Source organism: Camellia sinensis, chromosome 9 (assembly GCF_055761805.1).
Source record: "Camellia sinensis isolate YWXY chromosome 9, ASM5576180v1, whole genome shotgun sequence".
Lineage (NCBI taxonomy): Eukaryota > Viridiplantae > Streptophyta > Magnoliopsida > Ericales > Theaceae > Camellia > Camellia sinensis.
In genome coordinates, this window is record NC_138969.1 from 169,771,603 (window position 1) to 169,797,668 (window position 26,066).

Below are 26,066 nucleotides of genomic sequence, written 5' to 3' on the forward strand. Positions count from 1 at the left end.
AGCCGACCTTATAAAATACATAAATGTGTGTGTTGCATTAGCCATAATCGCATAAGTTAGGAACACGCATCTTTTGCTAACTCGTTCACCCTTTTGGCTCAGAGTACTAGGTGAGCTTTTATGTTTTAGCATCTTGCATCGAGTGTTTGTGTCGCCATGTCCAAAGCATAAATTCGATGAGGCTAATTGCCTAAGTGATATAATTGTTTGAATGCCTGTGGATGAAGGCTAGTTGTTTGAATTGAGATAGTTCAATTAAATGTCCATTTTAGCCCACTTTTTCAAGTGGCAAATTCACAAAACAATTTCGAAACAAGAAATGAGATCAAATGTTCCAATTCTTGCAAACTAGTCTATACCTTATATGCGCATCATATAGTAATATAGCTAATAAATTTGAACAAGAGCATATAATGTGAATGAGAAACACATCACGGTTAGTAGAGGCTAATATTTGATCAGGCGAGTGGGGTGCTCAATTCATGACCTTCCCCTCTCGTACCTAAGTTCCCAATCCGAGACACTTTGATAATGACGGACTAATGGCCTTTGGCACGAGTCTCGAGTTTCCTAAATTTTTCAAAAATATTTAGGTGGCGACTCTGTAATCTGGCAAAGTAGTCCATTTTTGTCATTTGATTCAAATATCGATTTTCCAAAAGGAATTGCCGAATTTGGACTCTTTTTGTGTTTTCACTGTTTCACATTACACTTGTGAAATCAGATTCAGAACCACAAGTGGAGTCCGAACTGTAGGGCTATTCATTTTCTGAAAGAGGGGCATGAAACGTCAAGCTACACTATGCTACCACTTGCAGCATTGGAACTGCGAACAAACGGCCTCTTGGCTAGCTCCTTGTCCTCAATAATAAGTCCCTGTTTCATGGCATCCTCAATTTGAACCCCCATCACATTAAGCTCTGTGATTGTAAATAGAGGTAGAACAATCATCTTTTGCAGCAACTTGCCATGCAGATTCCAGACAACTATTCTAATCTAATCTTTTTCTAAAGGTCGAACGGTCATTATCGAGGCTTTGGCCCTCCATCTTGTCACAAACTCAAAGAAACCCTCCTTTGGCTCTTGTCATGTTGCCTCGAGATCACGAGTTGTGACCTTAATCTGTGTGTTGTAAGAATACTGAGCAATGAAGGCATTGCCCATCTCTTCCAAATTTTGTTTGATGGAATCTTCCAACTTAGCATACCAAATGGCCGCTATACCCAACATCGTGTGACCAAAAAATAACTTATGTGGTCTAGTTAAGCCCATCGACCACAAGATATCAAAAAACAATCGCAAGTGGAATATTGGGTCCCCAGAGCCGTCAAAACGATCAATGTGTGGCATCTTGAACCGATCCGACAATGTAGCTACAGAATCAGTGTATCCATCCTCTATGTCCAGGATGGAATTAACCCCTTGTGCTCTTTTGAACAGCTTCTCCAATTTTTTGACTTTGAGCGCAGTTGGATAGACTTCGAATTTGAATGGTGCCTCAGTCTGATAAACCAATGCTTTGGAAGGTTGTACTGGGATTGGCTCTGTTACATTGTCTTGGTTTTCTTGAACATTGGTAGTATTAACAGTGGCACTAGGCATAGGGATAGCTGCGATGGGTACATGTGATGCAAAAGCCGCTGCTGGCTGCGGTTGCTGTTGTTGTAACCTTGTTAAACTCGGCTTGACAGACTATGTCATGCTGCAGTGTCTCGACTGTCTGTTGCAGATGGTGTATCAGTTCCTCCATACTGGTCGGGGGATACTGTGCCATTGGAATAGGTGATTGGTCTCGTGCTGGGTTAGAAGTAGATGACTGTTCCTGAACCAGACTAAACACAGGTGAGCTGAAGGATGACTACTGTAAGATCTAGACTGGTGAATGTTGTCTAATCCTCCTTCGCCTTGTAACTGGTAGCAAGGTAAACACGGATTGTCCCTGAACAAGATCCCCGGCCTTACAAAGTCTTATGACTCAGGTCCAGAGTACTTGGGGGATATCCAAACTTTCTAAAGCTATGGTTTTAAGCTACCTAGAAAAAAAAATAAAACAAAAAGGCAGCAATCAAAAACCGCACAGCACCTCAGCTATGATGTACACAGACATGATCAAAGTTGTAGGACTGTACTCCACACTGAATTATGCTCAAAACAGATACCAACTATACCACTGATATGCACATTCCTACACACTGTAAAGTACATACCAGTTAAGAGAAAGCCAAAACACTCCTATGAGGAGGGGAAGGTTACCCTATCCTACTTTTTGTCATGAACTAGGATTTACTATTTTAATCAAACGGTTTCACGCAATCTTACACAAGGGTGAGCATCCTATCCTAATTTGGATCAGTCACTATGGCTTTTCTATATGCAACTAGGCCAAATGGTCAAAAAAAAAAAAGGGGTGCCTCAGCAAGACTACCTAATATACCTCTCACACCTAACACCGAGAAGTGAAAGGACGATCAAACGGTACAGCGGTAGTCCAGATCCAAGGGTTGTGTTCCCAACATGACAGAGCTCACGACCGGTTAGTCAAGTTCTCTAAATTCCTAGCAAAGTATCAAAAACTATAGCTTGCTTTTCGTGCTCCTTTCGGATACAATAGCCCTACTGTTCGGACTCCCGTGGTTTTGAATCTGATTCCATAAGTGAATTGTGAAATAGATAAACACAAATGAGTCCAAATTTGGAAATTTTTTTGAAAAATCGAATTTAAATCAAAAATGCCAAAAATTGACTATTTTGCCAGATTATAGAGTCGCCACCTAAATAATTTTGAGAAATTTATGAAACTCGGGACTCATGCCAAAGGCCACTTATCTGTCATTACCAAAGTGTCTCGGCTCAGGAACTTAGGTACGAGAGGGGTAGGTCATGAATTGAGCACCCCACTCACCGAATCAAAGATCGGCCTCTACTAATCATGATGTGATTCATATTTACATTATATGCTCTTGTTCCGATTATTAGGCTAACATTACTATGTGTTGCACATAAGTATAGACTAATTGCCAAAATTGGAACACTTTGATTTCATGTTTGTTTTCAAAATTGTTTCGAATATGTACCGCTTGAAAAAGCAATCTCATAGGCACATTTAAGCAAATTATCACAATTGAAGCAATTAGCCTTCATCCACAGGCATTCAAACAAATATATCAATTAAGCAATTAGCCTCATGGAAAGCATGTTAGAGATGGCAACAATCACAAGCATGTAACATGCTAAGCAATAAAGCTTACCTCAATTCCCAAGGTGAGCCAAAAAGAGAGAAAATAGTTAGAAAAATGCATAATCCAAACTAATGAAATGTGCCTAATGCAACACATGCAATATGTAATTAATAGACTCGGTTACCAATATGGTATGTGAATCAATTTGATAGCATGCGATTTAAACACGTATTCAACAAAACAATAGACGACAATGCTTGTTAGAATGATGAACCGAGCCTCGATTCATGCAAGGAAAATGGATGCAAATATGGGAAATACTAAAAAAAACATGATGTTCTAAACTACCCATTATAAACAAGTAAATAAAAAGGAGAAAGACGTGGGATTAGAAGAGATACACATTATTACATTGTTTGCCCTTATGCAAGAGGGTCCGAATGAATGAATTAGCTAAGCTACTTACCTAATTATTACAACAACAGATTTAACTAACTGTTCTAGCCAATTAAATAATTACAACACAAAATTAAATCAACTAGCTATTCTAACTAATTAATACAAATTAACTAATTAAACTATTACGGAACTAATTAACTAAGTAATTAATTAGAAGTTCACTACTTTAAGTAAAACATGCTACTAAAAACAAATGTAACAGGTCCCGAGCTGAAATGCTAGGGATGGCTTATGCATGAAAGCGGATCTCCACCCGAAAATGCCTCTGTTTAGCTGTCAAAATGCTTCTATTTTCCTGTTAGGGAATTGCACTATTTTTTCTTTTACCTCTACCTCTTCTCTGTTCTGCAGGAAAAGGAAACTATCTGGCTGAAAAACAACCCGACCACTAATGTTGGGTTTCTCCTGCTGCAATAAATAACAAACAGAGCACCAACAGAGCATCCTCAAGGGATGTTTGTCCACCTTGCCTCTCCTTATCATCGAACAGCTCAAAAGAGTGGTAGGCTTGATTCACAAGCCATCAAAATTGATTGCGTGGTGACTTATGAACCAAGAGATACAATTTCAATAAATGCATAATTTAAAGACTCATGAACCTCCTCCCTATCATGATATTGATCAAGAGAAATGGTTGATGTTGAAACATAAACCATTTTCATCACTAGGTATTATGAAATGCTTCAAGACTCAATTGATTACCCCTTTTAAATACAATTTCATTCCTTAGTCATTTTGTCCCAAATGAAGATTAAGTCCACTAAAGGAGGGAAGTGTCAAACCAAGGGTTGTTTTGGGCATGAAAGAGATGTCATGTCGTTGGTAATGAACCTCTGAAGAGATTAAACCATTAAGCACAGTAATTTTAATCTCAAGCTTAAACAAACAATCGGTTTGAAATGACTCTCAAGGCAAAGGAAAAAGCCAATAAATGAGAGAAGTACAGAGATGATTAGAGATTAACACAAGTATAGAAAGCTTGAAATAAATGCAATCAACTCAAATAGGTTGGTGTCTAATGCCTAAAACACCAAACCTATGAGGAATATTACACTACATGCATGCTAAACAAAGCTCAGATGAAGCTAACAGCCTAAAACAGTCCCAAAATAGTTAAAAATAGCACTGAAATTCATATGGAAAGGCATCAAAAAGTTAGCTACAACATTGGAGAAATTAAGCTAGTAAATAAGCATAAGGAAGGATGGCTAACCTTTCCATTTTTGATACTTCAAAACCACTTTTTTAGCCTCTGAAAACCATGGAAAAAAGCTTAAAAAAAGTTGATGACAAGATGGGAAACACAAGGGCAAAGGCCTAGAAACCAAGGGTCAAAGAGGGGTAGTCTACTCCTCTACCCTTAATGGCCTCAAACCACAAGTTTCAGCCCACCAATATAGGTAGAAAACAGTACCAAAATAGTAATAAATGATGGTAAATGAATAAGGGAAAGAAGCTTGAAGTTATACCTCTTGAAGAAGAATGACTCTTTGAATCACAAACCACTAATTTCACACCTTTAAGAGCTTAAAATGCAAGTTTAAACACCTCAACCAAGAACCCTCAAGGTTTGATTTGGAGTGCCTAGGCAAAGGGTATAGAAGTTATGAGAGAGAGAGAGAGAGAGAGAGAGAAATGTAGAGAGAGAAATATTTTTCAAAACTTTTGCTCCTCAAATTTTTCTAACCCTAATTTTTGAGAGAAAGTCCCCTGTATACAGAAATATATTAGATCCTCTCGGAAATATCCATACAAACACAGCTGGTGCAATGCATGCATCTGTATAGACAGCTGGCACAGCTGGCAAAAGATTTGAGATTTTTACACAAGTGGGCGGCCAACCACTAATAGTGGGTGGTAGGCCACTAGGATGGTCAGGCTTGAAAAACTACTATTTTGGTCAAAAAACAAGGCACAAGACTTGTAGGCCTTTTGAGGCTCAAAACTAAGGTTTCCTGTTGAGGCATTCGAGCATTTAGACAAGGGTGTACATTCATCATTGAGTGATCAATTGGTGGCGCCCAAGTCTTAAGGGCGATCAAAAATGGGGAATCTACAACTGTTTTGTGCACATTGTTCGCACTATTCTGTGCACTTTCATAGCAATGTTTTGTGCACCTTGCATTGCACTGTTTTGCGCATTCACCCTGTATCGAACTATTTTCACTACAATAAAAAAAAATTTACAGCGCGTAATGCAAGCTCCAAAAACCCTTCAACGACGTGCAACGCGCATGTAGACGCACCCTTGGGCTTTGCTACTACAGTTCGGACTCAAATGTCACAGTTCTGAATCTAATCCCGCAAAGTGCAATGCGAGATCGATAAATCACCAAAGAGTCCAAATCCGGCAAATCGTATTGGAAAACTGATTTTTAAGAAATAAGTGCTAAACATGGACTGCTTTGCCAGATACAGAGTCGCCACCTAAATATTTATTTTGGGGGAATTTAGGAAACCCTGACTCGTTGCCTAAGGCCACATGTTCGTCATCACCAAAGTTGCCTCGGCTCATGAACTTGGGTACAATTGGGGAAGGTCATCTATGAGCACCCCCGCTCGCCCGATCAAAAATCGGCCTGTACTAAGCATGATATCTTGTTTTTGAAAATACAGGCATTCTTATTCCGGTTAATTAGCTAATCTTACTATGAGACGCACACAACACACAAGTATAGACTAGATTGCCTAATTTGGAACAAAGCATCGCATATCCGTTTGTTTGGAAATGGTTTGAAGTTTGCTACTCGCAAGTAGGCTAAAACATGGATTTCAATGAATTGTCCCAATTCAAGCAATCCAACCTTCACTCACAGGCATTCAGGCAGTTATATCACATAAGCAATTAGCCTTATGGCAAGCATGCCGTCATGTTAACACTCACACTCATGCAAGATGCTAAAGCGTAAAGACTCACAGTGTACTCCAAGCCAAAACAAGAAACTAGTTAGAAATTATGCATGATCCTAGTTCATGTTAAAATGGCTAATGCATCGCATGCAAAGTGCAACTAGAAATAGGCTCGGCTATTCTAAAATGGCATGTGAGATGCAATACTCGATACATGTATTCAAATAGGAATTGAAATACAATGCAGTTAGTATGATGCGCCGAGCCCGGTGCATGCAATACAAATGGATGGATGCAAACATGCGAGCATAAGAATGCTAAATGAAATATGTCCTAGAACTAACCATCGTAAACGGTTAAGTAAAAGGGAGAAAGACGTGGGGTTGGAAGACATGCAACACACACACACTTATTACAAAATTGGCCCTCTCGATGGAGGGTCTGAAAGAATAATACAAATTAACTAATTGACTAACTAACAAGCTAATTAATTAATTACACAACCAAATTGAAATAAATAACTATTCTAAGTTATTAAGACACTGAAATGGCCTCGAGACGAGGGATGAATGCATGCTCGGACGGCTTCGCTCGGAAATCCATCGCCATGCTTCATGTTGCCTCTGTTTACACTGCTCTATACCTCATAAAACTGTGCCAACTTCTGTGACACTTCTGAACCACCTTGTGTACACTGTGGGAGGTCATCGACCAAAAGATGAGGCCATCGGCCAAGGTAAACTAGTCATCGACCAAAAATAGGGCTCTCGGACGAATGTTTGTTGCCGATCGGCAATGAACATGGTCGATCGACCATCTCTTCTTGTGAAAAGCTCTTGTTGCTGCAGCAGAGGACAAACAGAGCATGGCAATACATTTACAAGACAATGTCTGCACAACTACACCCCTTATCATGTTTAAGACTCAAAGGTGTGTAGTTCTCGACCCTCGGACCACCAATCACGCATTTCAATGCATGATGGCCAAAGGAGCCAAGTGTGCAATTCAATATCAAATGAAATGCACAAAAACAGACAAGGGAACCTGAACCTCTATCATGTGTGATCAAGAGGCAAGGCAATGCACATACAATGCAATGCAACCCTAGCAAGCATGTGACAACATGCAAACTAGTAAATATGCAACAACATGAAATCCAAGCATACAAACATGCATGCATGCAATGTAATAGGTATGCAACAACAATACCAACAACAAGCATGCAATGACATGTAATCTAACAAGTATGCAAGGTGGTTGAGCATGTAACAACATGTCAATTAGTAAGCATGTACTAACATGTAATGGACCAAGTACGCGACAAACATATAAGCATGATGTACAGTAATAACTTTGAACAACATGGTAATATGCAACATGAACATGCAAACATGTAAGGCATGTAAAGGTGGACAAGTATACAACAACATACAAAATGAGACAAGCATGCGACAACGTGGTAAAATGGACTTAAACTAAAGATGGATAGACCTCAGCCATGCCCAAATCAGTGGCCAATAGTGCTAAAATGATGGTACCAAAATGCAAAAAAAAACAAGTATGCTAATTGGCCCATAAGCTAGGCAATAAGACACAACTCTCAAGCATGAGCAAGGTGTGACAACATGAGAATGTGGCAATGTAATAAGCTCTGAAAATATGTGAGGAATGATGCCAAACCAACCAAACAAAGTAAGCAAAGTGTACAAGGAAGTCCAAAGCTTAAGGCTAGCCAAAGGACTCAAACCATGGCCACATGAAGCAAGCCCCAAAGGGCCAAGGGCACTCAAAACAGTCCCAAGGCAGGTCAATACAAGAACAAAAACATGCTCGAAACTAGCCAACACAAGCTAGAATACAAGTCCAAAAGCATGAGGCATGCAAGGCTACAAAAGGGGTGTTACACTACATCTATCAAAACCAAACATGGCATGACTTAAACCAATAAAATCAGAGTCATGGCATGTTAAAGTAAGCCCAAAAAAAAATCCACTTAGATGGCATCCCAAAGACCTAAACATGATGGCATACACAATGACCCATTCAAATTGAGGATGCCATCAAACAAGGGATCATTGTGGAAGATAATGAACCTTTGAAGAAGAATGTTGTTCGTAGTTCTAATGCTACTACCAGTGGTAGCACAACTGTGAAATGCTCAGAAGTAAACACTGTCACCACTCCCATTAATAGCTAAAAACCAACCACTTTAACTTGGCTCCACGCCCAAAGTTTCCATCCTCTTTACATGAGTCTCTCTCAAGCCTTGAAAATGCTGCTAGAAAAAGGGTACCTAGAGCTCCTAGAAACCCGACCCCTCCCAAATCCTCTTCCACTAAGACATGACCCCGCTAAATACTGTGCCTATCATCAACAGCACGGTCATGATACAAACCGTTGCATCCACTTTCGTCATAAGATTCAGGGTCTTATTGACGAAGAGATCATAGCTCCACCAAAAGGACCTCAGGCCACCCCTAACTCATTACCTCCACATCTCAACCTAATCCATACACTACTGTCCACCTATAACCCTAGCATGTATATCATCCTAGCCCATTTACCAAAGCCTGAGGTGTTCATTTTAGAAAGCACGGACTTGTGTATGATGGATGCATTTGAACCCCAATCATCTCAAACCCATGAACCCACTACTTCTGAGCTAATAAGCATGATTGAAGATTTGCAGAGAACTATGGCAAATTTAGCCTTTGGGATTTTGGCTCCATCATCGACCACATCACATGCCAGATATTTCACACCAAAAGGCTTTCCAATCTTGGGGCGAGTTGCAATTGAAAAGGACCAACCCGAAGCTATTTCAAGTCTAGGTGATGACATGTCAACAACAATTGGGCCTCACTTCAATAGTCTCCTAATCCCTTGGCAAAATTGAAGCAAGTTGCAAGAACAAGGCCAGGGCAAGTATTGATTATTATGAACAGCTTCAATGGGCTATTAAGGCTTTGAAGGTCAAAGGGATGAACAAACAACAAGTGCTTGCAGTCGTTGCAAAGACTGTGGATGACACTTTTGTCTTTTAGGTTGGGGGCATTTTGAATCCAGGGATAAACCATGAAAAGGGATGTCATGCCAGAAACACCCCTTTCAACTCCAATCCTACACCTGTAAGAGATCATCAAACCTAGTCAACATCTGCTGACCCTTCTGTCAATCCTATCAGGATTGGTAACCACACCTTCAATCCCCTTTACATGACCCTATTCAAAGCTCTCCAAATTCTCATACAACAAGGCTATCTCACGCCCCTTGACCTTCGGCCTCTCCTTGATCCCCTTCCAGCCAGGTATAAAGTTGTCAAGTACTATGTCTTCCATCAACAAACCGACCATGATACTGACGATTGCTTTCGTCTTCACCATGAAATTCAAGACCTGATTGACAATAAGGTCATCACTCTGCCAAGTCCAACAAAGTCTATTGGCACTGGATCGATGAACTTAGGTTATAATGTGACTATGTGATCGGGGATGAACCACTTGCTGATAGCACTCATTTTACTCCAGATATGGTGGATGGCACATACTTTTTAGCACTTTAAAAATGCTATTTATTTTACTTTTTGAATTGGGTATCGAGTCAGTCTTGTTATGTTTGAGTCAGGTGATTTCAAAGACGTTAACTCAGGCATCACTTTCTTATTTTGTGTTTGTCTTTTTCACTCTTTCTTTTGCGTTTGTTTCTGCCATTGAGCCAGTTGTGCCAGAAGATTTTAATGAAACGGCAGTAATTTCCACTTACTTCTCTGTGCCTTTAAATCATTGCATTGACCAAAGTTTTTCAAAACTATTTCCAAAACTATGATAAAAACAAAGAGGAAGGAATTCCTTGGGATTTGCAAAAAATTGATCAACTGGGAGGAAGAGAGGCCTGTTAAGCCCTTGATGAATTAAATCAAGTCTATTAATGTGAGTACTGAGAAGGATCCTGGCTTGATCCAGATTGGTTTTAAATTGTCTTTAGAAGAGCACGAGTGATTAGTCGCTTTATTAAAAGATTTCAAAAAATATTTCATGTGATCCTACGAAGACATGCCTGGAATTGATCTTGAGATTGTGCAGTATAGGATCACTCTCTGCCTCAAGACTCGACCCTTGATGCAGAATGCTCAAACAATCAACCACAATGTGAGGCTTGCATGGCCGAATTCGAAGCAACCCTTGAACTAGGGGTAATAAGTTCAGATGTGATCAAAGGAAACTTGCATAGCTGGATTACAAGCAGCTCTTAAACTAGGGGCATAAAGGTCAGAGGTGCTCGAAGATTCAAAACTGGGTCATTTCTCAAACTAATAAAGACTGGCAAGAAAGCCAAATCCCATAATATGAGAGAAGAAAATTTATTGCTGAAGGACAATCGAGTTCCTATCCATAACACTAGGGGCAAATGCAAACCCAATTGGATGGTCTCTTACATCATCAAGACTATTTAGTTAGAAACAGTAGCCATTCTCGTGGATTCCGATGGCTTAGAGCTCAAAACTGATCAACATGGAGAGGTTAAACTTTTTTATCCTTGAGAGGCTCGTTGGGCTGAAAACTTGGAAGGGCGACCAGGGAAAAAGTTAGAATAAGAAGGAAAAGAAAAAGAACAAAAATGAAAAAATGGAAACAAAGAAAAAAGAAAAAATAAAAAGAAACAAAGAAAAGAGAAGAAAAGAAAAAGAAGAACAAAGAAAAATGAAAAGGAAAAATAAAGCTCGCAAGATTGAAAATCCGGAAGGGCGGCTTTGGAAAAAGTTAGAGCATAAAAGGAGAGTGTTAATACCCGAGTGCACCTTAACCTCCAGAACTACGTTCGGCCTAATTCCCATCTTTTGGATACGTAGGCAACTTCATCCTGAAGTTCAGCCCCAACCTTTTTTCAGCCTGCTTGTCTCATCCATGTTGGTAGGCCTATCCTTATTCAAACTTGGCTATCCTATCCATGTGCAAATTGGCTCATCTTCGTTCAAAATCGATTGTCTTATTCTGTTAGAAGATTCAGCTGCAAGATAAATCAAGTTCAAATCTAAGGCTGCGCGTCTCAGGAGTTAATGCCACATTGGTTAAGCAGTGGCCATTTGCAAAAACAAATTTTCAGGACTTTTAATGAAGTTGACTAATTTTCTAAAAAATTATTCCATTTTTCCAAAGTTGGACCATTTCTTGAACCAAAAAAAAGGATAATTACAACTTGTTTGGTTCTAGTTTTTAGAAAACAGTTTTCAGAAAATTCTACTTTTTTATTTTTCGTATTTTAATGTTTTCAATGAATTTTTTTAATATTTTAAGAATTTTTTTATTTTAAGACACACCTAACATAAACACACTTAAAACTTATAATATTTGTGAAAAAAATCTTTAAAAAATACACTAAATATCAAAAAAATACAAAAAAAATGAAAATTTAGTACATTTTCATATTTTTGTGTATTTATTAATTTTTAAAAATATTTTTTCACAAATATTTTACTATTTAGATACATCTAAGTAAAGTGCATCTAAAAAAGTAAAAACAATTACTTAAAATTTAAAAAATATTCACTAAAAACAAAAAAACACGAAAAACAAAAAACTGAATTTAGAAAACTGGAACCAAACACACTGTTTAGTACTCACAACCTGACTTACATGATTTCAAAGTAGAAAGTTGAACGAGCATGTTAATCTAACTCTCATGTTGGTCAAAATTATTTTAGCAGAAAGCCAAAAAAAAATTGTCAAAATGATGAACTAATGGACATAGTTGAGTCAGGTTTTCTGTCTTTTCCCTGTTGTTAGTGCACTCACCAAGAAGAGCACAACAGAAGCTAGCAGCAAGGGCCAAAGGATTTTTCAGTGGTGAGGTATCAAGCCAAGTGTGAAGCACGAATTGGAAATGGATTTGGATATTCGAACCCCTCATTTGGACGGGTTTGATCACATCCAAATTGGAGATTGAACTAGAATGGGGACGTAGAAAACAAAATGTGTGAGAGTAATTGTAGACACCCCATTTTTGACCGACCTTAAGACTCAGACGTCATCATTTGTGCAGGTGATGATCGCGCATGTTTGTGCTCGTTTTGAGTTTCCGGGGCTTTCGGCTGAGTGCCCTGTCTCGGGACCTCTTAACTCTCTTTTTCTTGGTTTGTTTTTGGGGCCATGCCTTGGTGCCCTTGCCTGGAGGGAGAGAGAGGCCTGTAGGACACTTTTTGTAGCTGTAGGCTACTTTTTCCTCTTATAGGCCACTTGCGGTGGCCCGCAGGCTAGTTTCGGGAGCTTTCGGCTGAGCACCTTGTCTCGGAGCGTCTTGGATCTCTTCCTTTTGGTATGTTTTTGTGCCATACCTTGTTACCCCTTGCCTTGAGGGAGGGAAGAGGTTGTCGGACACTTTTTGTGGTTGTAGGCCACTTTTTCTCCCTATAGGCCACTTGAGGTGGCCGACGGCCATTTTCTTACTTTGGCAGATATTTTTATTGCCAGCTGTACCAGCTGTTGGGCACAGAAGGCATCATCCATACACGTGTATGGAGGGATTGCACCAAGCTTCTAGCTTGTTCAACAAGCTTGAGACTTGGAATTCTATAAGAGGGAGGCTCTCTCTCCCTTTCCAGGGTTCAGAAAATTTTCAAGAGCAAAAAGTTTACTCTCTCTATATTTCTCTCTCTCTCTCTCTCTATATATATATATATATATATATTTGTGCCTTAAAGTGTTGTTTCTTCATACTTTTGCACACAAACACCTACTCAAACACCTTCCTCTTGTTGCTGAGGTACTTGGAAGCTTTATTTGAGTGGCTTTAAGCTTGTTTTTGCCTCAGAGTTTGTTGTTTTGCTGTGGTTCTTCAAGGGTGAGTAGTTACCCACTTAAGCTTTGTTTTGCTTAAGTATTCGGCCATCCTTGCATGCTCTTTTAGGCCTTACTCCCAACTGCAAAAACTCTTGTTTCTAAGTGTTTAAGATGTTTGTTTGAGGCCTTGTTTGAGTTAGGGGTTGTCTACCCCCTTTTGTGCCTTATTTTGCTTTGTTTTGAGCCATCCTTTAAGGCCTTTGAGATCATCTTTATTTGGCCTTTTCACCACTGAATTCTAGAGGAATTTCAGTGGTGGAAAGTGTGTTTTGAGACCTAAAATGGATGGGGGTGGTCCCCCCTTTTTATGCCTTGTTTGCATGTGTTGTTGGCTTAACACTTTGGCATGTTTTTCTACCTTCTTGAGGCTCTATCTAAGCATGTTTTAGGCCTTATTTTAACATGATATAACTCTGTTTTGGGTTGGTTTGATTGCTTCTTGCATGCTTCACACACTTGTAGTGCAATCTTGCATGCTAGCCTAGCTCACTTGATGTTTTGGCCTATCATTTTAGCATGTTTTGGCTTTGCTCCAGCAGGTTCTTAGCCTTGTTTTGACTTGCTTAAACTCTGTTTGGAATGATCTTGGCCCTTTGAGGCTTGCCTTGTATGGCCATAGTGTAATGGCCTTTGCTAGCCTTGTGTCTTGGGACCACTAGCATGCCTTATTTGTGACATTTGTGTGATATAGCGTCATTTGGCATGTAAATTCAGAGCATAAACTCCTGTCATACTCTCATGTTTATCACTCATTCATCGTGTTTAAGAGTGGTGTCTTTATGCCTTGCGTTGATGGCCTAATACATGAGCATGTATTTCTCTCATTTGCTAGCTTAGTCCAAGCATGTTTTTGTGACTTTTTGGACCTACCCTGACTCTATTTTGGGTTGGTTTGTTCATTGATTTCTTGCATCTTACACTTGTAGTGCAATCCTCCTTGTTGGCCTAACATGCATCATGCTTTATGCCTCTCATTCTAGCTCATGTTAGCTCTATCTCAGCATGTTTTTGCCACTGATTTGCCATGTCATAACTCTATTTTTGATTGGTTTGGTTGTCTCTTGCATGCTTCTTGCACTTGTAGTGCAATTTTGTTCACTAGCCTAGTGTATTTGGTGTTTTAGCCTATTGATCTAGCATGTGTATGCTCTGTCCCAGCACATTTTTGGCTATGTTTTAGCATGCTTTAGATCTGATTTGAGTGGTTTTGGTCATGCATGCTTGGCTTTGCATAGCTATAGTTCATTTGGCTTTGCTAGTCTTGCACTTTGAGACCTCTAGCATGTCATATTTGAGCTTTTTCCATGACATGGCATCATTTGGCATGTTATTTCAGACCATATACCTCTACCACATTCTTGCATTTATCGCCCTTTCATTGTGTTTGAGGGTTGAGCCTTATGCTTCACTTGTAAGCCAACTTGCATGCACGCTTGTCTAAGCTTTTGAGCTTCCATCTCAGCATGTTTTGGTCTTTGTTTTGGTCTAATTGAACTCTATCCAGAGCTGGTTTATTTGTTTGTGCCATGTATTGCATGCCTCTTGTGTAGTGCCCTTCACTAGCCTTATGCTTTGGGCCTTCTATCATGCCTTACTTGTGATGTTTATGTGATATGGCATCATTAAACACCTAATTTCAGAGCATATGTCAATGTCACACTCTCACATATTCCACTCTTTCATTGCCCTTAAAAGTTGTGCTTTGATGCCTTGCTTGCAAGCCATAACTTGAACATGCTTTTCTGGCTTCTTGTGCTTAAGTTTCATCACATTTTAGACATTGTTTTGGCCTGCTACAGCTCTGTTTCGGGCTAGATTGATCCACTAAGCTTTGTATAGCATAATCTTAGTGTTGTGTCCTTCACTTGTTTCAAGGCTTAGGTATCTAAACATGTTATGCTTGTATTGCTAGCATGCTTTGAAGTCATGTGCATACCATTTAGGCATTAATAGATTAGCATTTTGTTTGCATAGCATGTTGTTTGCATGTGTGATGCATTGCATGTGTTTGGATCGGACGTTAATCCAAACACGGGAAACGAGGGATGTTTCATACTTGAAGTGATGAAACCTGCCTCATTTCTTAGTCGCCATCCCCCTTGATTGTGCATGATAGGGTGGAGGCCTCTTGAGTCTTGTGTGTTACTTGTGCATTCATTAACTTGTACAAACTCAGCTTCTCGGCCATCGTGCATTGCGATGTTCGGTTGGTGGCCCGAGAGTCGAGTACCACACTCTTTTGAGCTTGAGAAATGATAAGGAGGGTGGTTGCACACACATACCCTACAAATGCCTTGCTTTGCCCTTGTTAAACTCTGTTTGCAGCAAAATGGAAGTGTGCAGAAGCAACTGGCCGACTGGCCAGAGGAAGTGGCCGACCGGCCACTTTAAGTGGCCTACAGCCTCCTTAAGTGGCCGACAGGCGGCCTATAGCCTCCCCTAGTGGCCGGCAATCCACCAGCCTGAAGATGGTTCAAAGTTATTCTAGTTCTGGAGCATAAGCAAACTGGGAATTGGTTTGGTGTTCAGAATCAAAGCGAACGCAAACAGAGGCAACCGGTGGCAAGGTGACGGGATTTCGGGAAAAAGCAACAGAGCATGCATGCATTCCTCGCCCCGAGGCTCCTTTTAATTTCTTTGATTAACTAGTTAATTTGTCGGTTTTGTACTTAATTAGTTAATGTACTTAGCTAATCGATTTGTGTTGTAATAACTAATTAGTTAACTAGAATAGTTAATTAGTTTTGTTTTGTAATAAGTAGCTTAGCTTAGCATAGCTTAGCCTATTTATCCGGACCCTCCGTCGAGAGGGCAAATGTTATAATAAGTGTGCGTGTGTGTGTGAATGTCTTCCAACTCCACGCCTTTCTCCCTTTTATTTACCAGCTTTTGATGGTTAGTTTTAGGGCATGTTTCAATTAGCATACTTATGCTTTGCATGCGTGCATCATTCATTCGTATTGTATGCATCGGGCTCGGCGCATCATTCAAATTGCATTGAATTACAATACTTACTTGAATGCATGTTTCAATGCATGTTATCGAGTGTTGCATTCATATGCCATCTTAGAATAGCCGAGCCTATTTAGCTGCATTGTGCATGTGTTGCATTAGGCATCTTAACTTAGCTAGGATCATGCATTGATTTCTAACTAGTTTTCTTTTTTCGGCTCGGAGTACACTGTAAGTGTTTACGCTTTAGCATACTGCATGAGATGTGTATGTTTCCATGTTAGCATGCTTGCCATGAGGCTATTTGCTTAACTGCTATAACTGCATGAATGCCTGTGGATGAAGGCTTTATTGTTAAAATTGGAACAATTCATCAAAATGTGAGTTTTAAGCCCACTTGAAGTGGCAAATCATCATGTTTTAAGCCCACCTTGTTTGGTGGCAAATCCGCGGTTTAGCCTACTTGCGAGTAGCAATTCCAAACCATTTTCAAAAAACAATCATGATATGTTTTGTTCCAAATTGAGTGATTTAGTCTATACTTGTATGCTATGCGCATCACGTAGTAATGATAGATTAATAATCGGAATAAGAACGTATGTGTTTTCAAAAACAACATATCATGTTAGTAGAGGCCAATCTTTAATCGGGCAAGCGGGGGTGCTCATTTCAGGACCTTCCCCTCTCGTACCCAAGTTCCCGAGCCGAGGCAACTTTGGTGATGACGGGCACGTGGCCTTAGGCACGAGTCAGGGTTTCCTAAATTTCCCAAAACAAAATATTTAGGTGGCGACTCTGAAATCTGGCAAAGTAGTCCATGTTTGGCACTTTTGATTCAAAATTGATTTTTCAAAACCAATTGTCGGATTTGGACTCTTTGGTCATTTATTAATCTTACATTGCACTTTCTGAGATTAGATTCAGAACCGTGACAAGAGTCCGAACTGTAGTAGCTAGAACCTAATTTGCGCCCTTGTGCGCGGAGCGAGTTCGGGCGGTCTACACCAATCAATTGTATACCTAACTGGTGTGACATGTCGTAACTCATCTTAGTCAAGTTAAGCCAAGGGCATCGTCAACCAATGTCAGTTGTAGATCTGCTGCACATCTAGTCGCACCACAACCCCTCTATAGGAAAAGCTTACTAGCTATGAGTGAAATAAGGAGAATCTAGCAGAAGACTAGGGGCAAAGGTCCACAACTTCTAGCTTGTTCATCAACCACCCTAGGGAGGGATAAAAAATAAGAGAGATTAAAGAATAGAGATATGTGTGCCGAGAGAAAAAGTGAGGAAAAGGGCTTTTCAGAGAAAAAGAGATTGAGGGCCAAAGTGATGTGAGAGCCATAAATAAGAAAGGGTGGGAAACAATACCTGGAGAAGTAGTGGGCTCCCCGTGAACTGAGAGGTCTCCCACCGGTGGTAAACATCCAAGAGTTGCGGTAGTTGTTTTTGTTTGTCTCGATTCTTGTTTTGAGTCGTTTTGAGTGTAAATACACGTGTTTAGATTGTTCTTTCTTTGTTTTTCCTTTGTTGAGTCGTATGGTGTACTATGGTCAGTTGTAGGCTTAATACCCAGTTAAGAATTCATTCTCAGTTTCAATTTCAAAAAATAAATCGTTTTGTGCTCAGAATGTTGTGCCATTCCTAACATGATGTAGAAAACAGAATTCCTTCTTTTATAAACTACAGGGTCCACCCTTGATCAAGAGAGAGAGCAATCGAACAAGGACCTATCTAAAGCTACATAGGTTTCAGATTGCAAAGAAAAAGAAAAGAGGAAAAATTTGGAGCATCTTAGTGTATTTCAACTTCAGAAAATTTCGATATTGCGTGCTAGATGCATCTTCTCAGGCCTTGTCTTTCCTTCAGAGTATGAGTGTACCTCTACCTCAAGCTCAAGCTTAAGCCTACGTCAAGCCAAAATGGCGATCAAAGTGTTATCCCTGAACACCATTCCCTGTCAGAGGCATCTTGGCTGTCTTTGCAATGAGTTCCTAGGAGACCAACTGCGCTGGTGGAAACTAGAGTTCGAATGGCGATGCCTAGAACACAAAGGATTGGAATTTTCGAGACTAAAGTCTGGTTTGAATACCCAGGGGTGTATCCCTGGCTTGAAATCTATATGGCAGCCCCATAGATTGAGATAGCATGTGTGTGCCTTATTTTGGATATTGTGCCAACCTAGTCTGTCACTCCATTGGAGGATAGGGCAAGTTATGAATATGATCAGGAAGAAAAGTGGCATCCGTGGCTTCTACATGCCAATGTCGCTCCTTGTCAGCATTTGAGGACCTTTGTACTGTAAGTTGAAGGTAAGAGTTCAAAGAACACAAGAGGGAGATCCCTGTCAGAGTAGAGCGGTTCATCGCCACTCGCCCCATGAGGTGCTTTCTAAAGTACCGCTGTGCTTATTTATTGCATTCCCTAAACATCATGCACTACATTGCTCGTAACATACATCATATCATCGCACTTTATTGCATTTATTTGCATCTTGTGTTATTTTGTATCATTTATCCTCTTACTCTAAGCAGCGTTTAGGATCGTCGTCCCCCGAGGCTTTTCTTAGGACCTCTTCTCATGATTTTAGCGTTGTTTAAGTGTTCTTTTCCTCACACGATTTCAGCGTGTTTGGAATTTATCTCAGAACGACTGGAACGCGACCCTAAGTGGTTTTCTTAGGACCTTTTCTCATAATTTCAACGTGGTTTGAGTATTCTTTTTCTCACACGATTTCAGCGTCTTTGGAATTTATCTCAAGACGTGTGGAACGCATCCTTGAGCCGTTTTCTTAGGACCTCTTCTCATGATTTCAATGTGGTTGGAGTGTTCTTTTCCTCACACGATTTCAGCGTGTTTGGAATTTATCTCAGGACGCGTAAAATGCGTCTCTGAGTGGTTTTCTTAGGACCTCTTCTCACGATTTCAACGTGGTTGGAGTGTTCCTTTCCCTAACACGATTTCAGCGTGTTTAGAATTTATCTCAAGACGCATGGAACGCGACCTTCAGTGATTTTCTCAGGACCTCTTCTCATGATTTCAGCGTGGTTGGAGTGTTCTTTCCCTCACACGATTTCAGAGTGTTTGGAATTTATCTCAGGACACGTGGAATGCGAACCTAAGCGGTTTTCTCAAGACCTCTTCTCACGATTTCAACGTGGTTTGAGTGTTCCTTTCCTCACACAATTTCAGCGTGTTTGGAATTTTTTCTTAGAACCTCTTCTCATGATTTCAACGTGGTTAGAGTGTTCCCTTTCTCACACGATTCCAGCGTGTTTGGAATTTATCTTAGGACGCGTGGAACGTGACACTAAGCGGTTTTATCAGGACCTCTTCTCACGATTTCAGCATGGTTAGAGTGTCCCTTTCCTCACACAATTTCAGCATGTTTGGGATTTGTTCTTCTTCTTCTCACGATTTCAGCGTGGTTAGAATGTTACTTTCCTCACACGATTTCAGCGTGTTTGGGATATGTTCTTTCTTCTATCATAATTCCAGCGTGGTTGGAGTATGTCACCCTATCCATTGCACTCATTACATCATACCATTTTATCACCTGTATCCTTTCCATGTTAAGCTTAGTTCGGCATGTGTTCATACCTTTCCCTTGTTGAAACATAGTTCTGTCATGTGTAAGTACACATGCTGCGCTGAGGCCAGTATTGAGGGTGTCAACACCTTTTCTGTGGTAGACGTGGTCTGTTTTGTGTTCATGCATTTTCTAGGTAAGATGTGGTTCGGCCTACGCCTTATTCATTACATCCATTGGATCGTACTTTGTCTTGTTGCATTCAGCATTTAGGATCATCATCTTTTCCCAGCAAATCATTCCTCACTTATATCATCCCACCCAATTACTTGTTCTCTTTCTATGAAAAACATAGTTTTGCATGTACTCACACCCCTTGCACGTTAAAACATGGTTCTGTTATGTATAAGCATCCATGTTGCGCTGAGGCCAGTATTGAGGATGTAGGCACTTAGCTTGTGTTAAGGATCGATCGGCTGTGCCCACTTCTTTTCTATATAAAACGTAGTTTGATTTGCATCGCCAATCCTTTATGGTATTCGTGTGTTTTTCACTGCTTGTGGATTGATGATTTCGTTACATTGTATGTCATTTGCATGATTTCATTACAATTGTGTATCATTTGCATCCTACCCCTGAACTACGCTTGTTTGATTTCTTGTAACGGGATACATAGGCAATCCTTGGGTTTAACTAACTGCATCAGCATTTTGTTTGTTTGCTCAAGTCTTACGGCCTTGTCAAAATGGGTTGTCTTCGGGCTTTGACATTCACTCACGTCATTTCATGACTTTGAACTTTGTCAAAGAGGGGCAATTGTAGACACCCCATTTTTTACCGCCCTTAAAACTTGGGCGCCTCAGGTTGATCACTCGATGATGAAAGTTATGCTGTACAAACGCTCAATTTCTTCAACAAGAAAAGCTTCTAAATCCCAACCTTACACCCCATTTAGACCAAACTATTTTAGACCTTAAAACCCTCTTTTTCAAAATAGTTTTCCAAATGTGTCTACGATGTTCCGAGGCTCGCATTTCGTTTAAAAGTTACATTTTTCGGTAAACTGAGCAAGGACAAAGTGAAAATAAATGGAAGGGAGGTGAACCCTTTGAAAAATATTTAAAAAAATCTTATTTAGAGGTTTGGAGTTGTGGAAAATTGGAGGAGATGGAGGAAAACTAGCTGGAGAAGTGGTTAAGCATGAAACCGTTAAGAGAGAACTGAGCAGCTTTCACTAAATCAGGCCTATCTCTTTTTACACTTAGACTTTAGTTGTGAGGCCACTTCCATTGGAAAGTGGACTTCCGGGGCTTCAATTTAGACTAAAAAATCTCCTAAAACCGAGTCCGGATGAGCAAGATATGGCCGTTTGAAGTTAGGCATCAATTCAGTTAAGATAAAAATGAGCAACCTTCGTTAAAAGATGCATATCTATTTGAACACTTATAATTTAGATGTGAGGCCACCTTCATTTGAAACTAGACTTCTGGAGCTTCAATTTAGACTCAAGAATGACCTCAAATCGAGTCCGGATGAAGAAGATATGCCCGTTTGAAGTCGGGCCAAGAAGCAGATTTTCTGTGGCCGGCAGACCACTATTGGTGGCCAGCATGCCACCATTTGTGGCCGAAAATCCACACTTCTGGCCTGCTGGCCACTTGTGAAAAACATAGATATTTTGTGCCAACTATCCCCCAAAAGCTCCATCTGTTCCTATATGGATATTTCCGACCTATGAGGCTGTTTTTCTATATATACCAGGCCTTCTTTCTTGGTTGAAGGTTACAAAAAATTTTCAAAAGAACCAAAACTTAAAATTCTCTCTCTATCTCGATCTTGAAACCTATACACCCTCTCTCTACACTTCCTAAACCAATATTTGAGCTCTCATTGTTGAGATTATTGAGTCCAAATTTCAGCTCTTGGGAGTGAGAACTTGTTGGTTTGTGAACAAAAGTGTTATTCCTCCTCAAGAAGTATAACAACTAGCTCCTTTTCACTACTTCTTTCCTATATTTTCTTGCTGTTTTGAACTGTTTTTATGGGCTGAAACTTGTGGTTTAAAGCTACCAAAGGTGGAGGGGTTACACACCCTTCTTTGAACCTTGTTCTATAAGCTTTTGCCCTTGTGTTTCCCATTCTTTTCTCAACTTCTTTTGGGCATTTTACCATTGAATTTCAGAGTTTTTCAGAGGCTAAAAATCAGGTTTTGAGGTCCCAAAAATGAAGAGGTTAGCCACCCTTCCTTTGACTTGTTTACTAGTTTAAATTCTCTATTATTTTAGCTTAGTCTTTTAGCTATTTTTACCTAAATTTCAGCACTATTTTTGCTTACGTTAGGACTATTTTGGGCTGGTTATGTCATTTATGCTTTATATTACATGCTTGTAGTGTAATGGTCCTCATAGGTTTGGTGGTTTAGGCCTTAGCCACCAACCTATTTGAGTTGATAGCATTTATTTCTTGCTTTCCATACTTGTGATCACCTTTCATTACCTCTACAACCTCCCTCCTTTCTTGGCTTTTTATTTGCTTTGAAAGTTGTTTCGAGCTAGTTGCTTGTTAAAGCATGAGAGTGAGGTCTTGTGCTTAATGGTTTAATCCCTTTGAGGGTTCATTACCAATGGCATGATACTTCTCTCATGCCTAAAAAAACTCTTAGTTTGATGTTTCTTTCCATTAGAGGACTTAAAGCACACCTTTGGACTTAATTTATTAAGGAATGGTTGGTAAATTAAGATGGAGTAATAAAATGAGAATTAAAAATGATGCAAGATAATAATTTGGCTTGGGTTCAATTGGACGTTAATTGAACCCTTGAGTCTTGAGTCGTTTCATACTCATTAGTGATGAAAACGGTTCAAGAGTCATTGTCAACCATTTCCCTTGATCAATCCATGATAGGGAGGGGGTTTGAGAGTCTTATTTGTTGCATTTATTGAACTTGCACCCTTTGGTTCATAGGCCATCATGCAATGAAATTGTATCGGTTGATGGTTTGTGAATCAAATTTTGTAACACCTTTAAGTTGTTTGATGATAAGAAGGGGTAAATTGTGCAAACAACTCTTAAGAATACCTTGGTTGTGCTCTGTTTGCTCTTTGTTGCAGTGGGGAGAAACCAAGCATCAGTGGCCGGCAGGCTCCGGCAGGCCACCACTTCTAGCCTGCCAGCCACCTTTGCAAAATCCAGCAGTGACTTGTTGAAACAGAACATAGTTGGTTCTGAAGTAGAAATCAGTGCAAGTGTTCTGCTGTGCAACAGAGGCATCTAGCAGCAAAAACAATTGCTTTTTTCAAGTGGAAAGTTCGTGCATGCATGAGAATTCCTCGTTTCCCGAGGAGGAGTAATTAGAGTATTTAATTTAGTTACTTCATATTGTAATTAATTAGTTAGCTAATTACAATTTTGTAATTAATTAATTAGTGTAATTAGTTAGTTAGATTGTGATGTTGTAATAACTAGCTAGCATAGTTAGTTAATTTGGATTGTAACAATTAGTTAATTAGCTTCGCTAGTTAGTTCATTCGGATCCTCCTGCGTGAGGTCGCAAATGTTGTAATAATGTGTATGTCTTCCAACCCCACGTCTTTCTCCCTTTTAGTTACCTACTTACGATGGTTAGATTAGAGTATCATGTTTTGTTTAGCATCTCTCATGCCTTGCATCCATTGTCTTCCATGCTCAACGCATCATTCTAACTTGCATTGTTAGTTAATACTTCTTTGAATACGTGCTTAGACCGCATGCTATCAAAATTGATTCACCTATTATGTTAAGTAGTCAAACCTATTTAAATTGCATATCGCATGCATTGCATTAGTCATATTGCATAGTTAGGATCATGCATTATTCTAACTTTGTCATATTTTTTGGCTTTGAGTACTAGGTGAGCTTTTATTTGCTTTAGCATAATTACATGAGTGTAAATATTGCCATATCAAAGCATACTTACCATGAGGCTAAGTGCTTATCTGATGTATTTGCTTGAATGCTTGTGAACGAAGGCTAATTGCTTGAATTGGAATAATTTGAGTAATGTTCATTATGCGATCATTTTTTCAAGTGGTACATATTCGAAAATTTCAGACTTTGGCTTTGATATTATTGTGGGGATTGCTTGAGGGCTTCTCTACCTTCATCGAGATTCAAGACTGAGAATTATTCATAGGGATCTCAAAGCCAGCAATGTGCTACTAGACAATGAGATAAATCCCAAAATTTCAGACTTTGGCATTGCTAGAGCTTTTGGAGGAGATCAATTATATTAGAAAACAAGAAGGATGATTGGAACTTAGTAAGTGCTCAAAGATTTCTTGTATGTACTTACCCAACTTCAAGTTTCACTGACTAATTTCTTGATTTATCAATTTGATTATGGCGTGCAGTGGTTATATGTCCCCAGAGTATATATATTATATGGGCTATTTTTAATGAAATAAGATGTCTTTAGTTTCAGAGTACTTGTTTTAAAAATGGTGAGTGGACAGAGGAACAAAAAGTTTCGACATCCTAACCATACTCACAACCTTCTTGGACATGTAAGTTTTTACTTATATTTGTTCTCTTCATTTTTGGAATTTTCTTCCATTATTGATCTCTAATATAAATGTGCTCTCTTAGGCATAGAATCTATGGATTAAAGGGAATGCCACCAAGCTAGTTGACGAAAAGTTGGAAACTTCAAAAATGTTGATGTCAGAAGTAATAAAATGTATACAAATTGGTCTATTGTGTGTGCAACAACGCCCTGAAGACAGGCCAAAAATGTTGTAACATCCCGACATAATTACAATATACCCATCTCATAACAACTAATAAATAACAAAATAATTAGACTAATAAGCTTTCATTAATTAGAGTTTGATATACAAAAGGTAACACATGCAATATACATTCATAAACAGTGTATCCTAAATCTACAGCATGTGTTACAAGATTGTAAAAAGGAATGAAAACTAATAATCATATGACTTAAAGACTTACATCTTTCCAAGTCAATGCTTGGGTACATCAAAAGTGAGTCTTAAGCTCAATACAGATAAAGCCCTAGGCTTGTACAAAAATAACTACAAAAATACAACATTAAGCATTCAACTCCACAGTCCTCCCAAGCTAAGTCCTTGGTAGAGGCATATCACCAGCACCTGAAAATGTTTTTCCCACATAGGGTGAGTCAAAGCCCAGTAGAATATTACAACACAATGTTGCCCCATCCTAAACAACATGGATTCTATATAGAAGGGAACAGTGATGAGACAGAACTTACATTGACTACAGGAATGAAATGTTCCACAAATAATTACAATTCTAATGGGTCGTTAAGAAATTCCAATTGATGCACATTGGCTAATGATTATTATTATAGTAAAAGAGTTAATACCATATTTGATAGCAGCCTTACTAATTATAGATGATAGATAAGCTTCCTTGTTTGATAGCAAACGAGCTAGAATGAATGACCAGTTTTTGTTGGCTAAAGACTCTTCAATGCTCAAGTCAGTAAACTGGCGAGAGTTATGCAATCGAGGTGAGAATGAGTAAGAGAATTACATACTTGCTTTGGCATTTGGTGGGATGGATTATGGGTTGTGAACCTTTTTTTCTTGCCATGATTTCAATGTTAATTACTCTATTGTCAAAAAAGGTTCAAGATTTATAATCATTCTTTGGATTCTAAAATGAATGAGGGGTTCTTCCTGGTTTACTTCTACATTTCGAGCAATTAATTATTTTGTGTAGTATGTGAAAAATCAAGTTGATTAGTTATTGATGTTCGATAGCTATAGGATTGGATTATATTATCTTAATTTTTTCAGCACATTACACCGTTGGTCCCTATATTTTACCCATTATGCCATTTTAGTTTCTACACTTTCAATTGGCTTAATTTTGACCCTTAATTTTAGATTTTTTTTCAATTTATCTAATTAATAATATTGTTAGTGTTTTTTAAGAAAAATTATAACTAAGTTGGTTGAGGTTTGTCACGACCCAAACCCGCCCCTAAAAGTTTGATCCATGACCGACCTGTACATCGGCCTCAAAACAAAATTTCACGAATATTAATTCAAATACGGGGCCTTAAACGGAAGCAAATACCAAAATAAAGATAATGCCCATTGAGCTTGTGCATACAGGAAGACTTAAATTAATTGAAACATTTAAATATACTTTCCATATATACATATAATCACAGAACTTAAATAGATCTCACACACAAATACATAAGACTCAATAAAATACATAATTCTCTAATA

General features: G+C 39.2%; 1 pseudogene; it reads left to right on the plus strand.

Annotated features, from left to right (window-relative positions):
- Positions 1-1,615: 1,615 nt before the first annotated feature.
- LOC145799901 (G-type lectin S-receptor-like serine/threonine-protein kinase SD1-1) lies at positions 1,616-24,582 on the plus strand (annotated as a pseudogene).
- Positions 24,583-26,066: the final 1,484 nt, after the last annotated feature.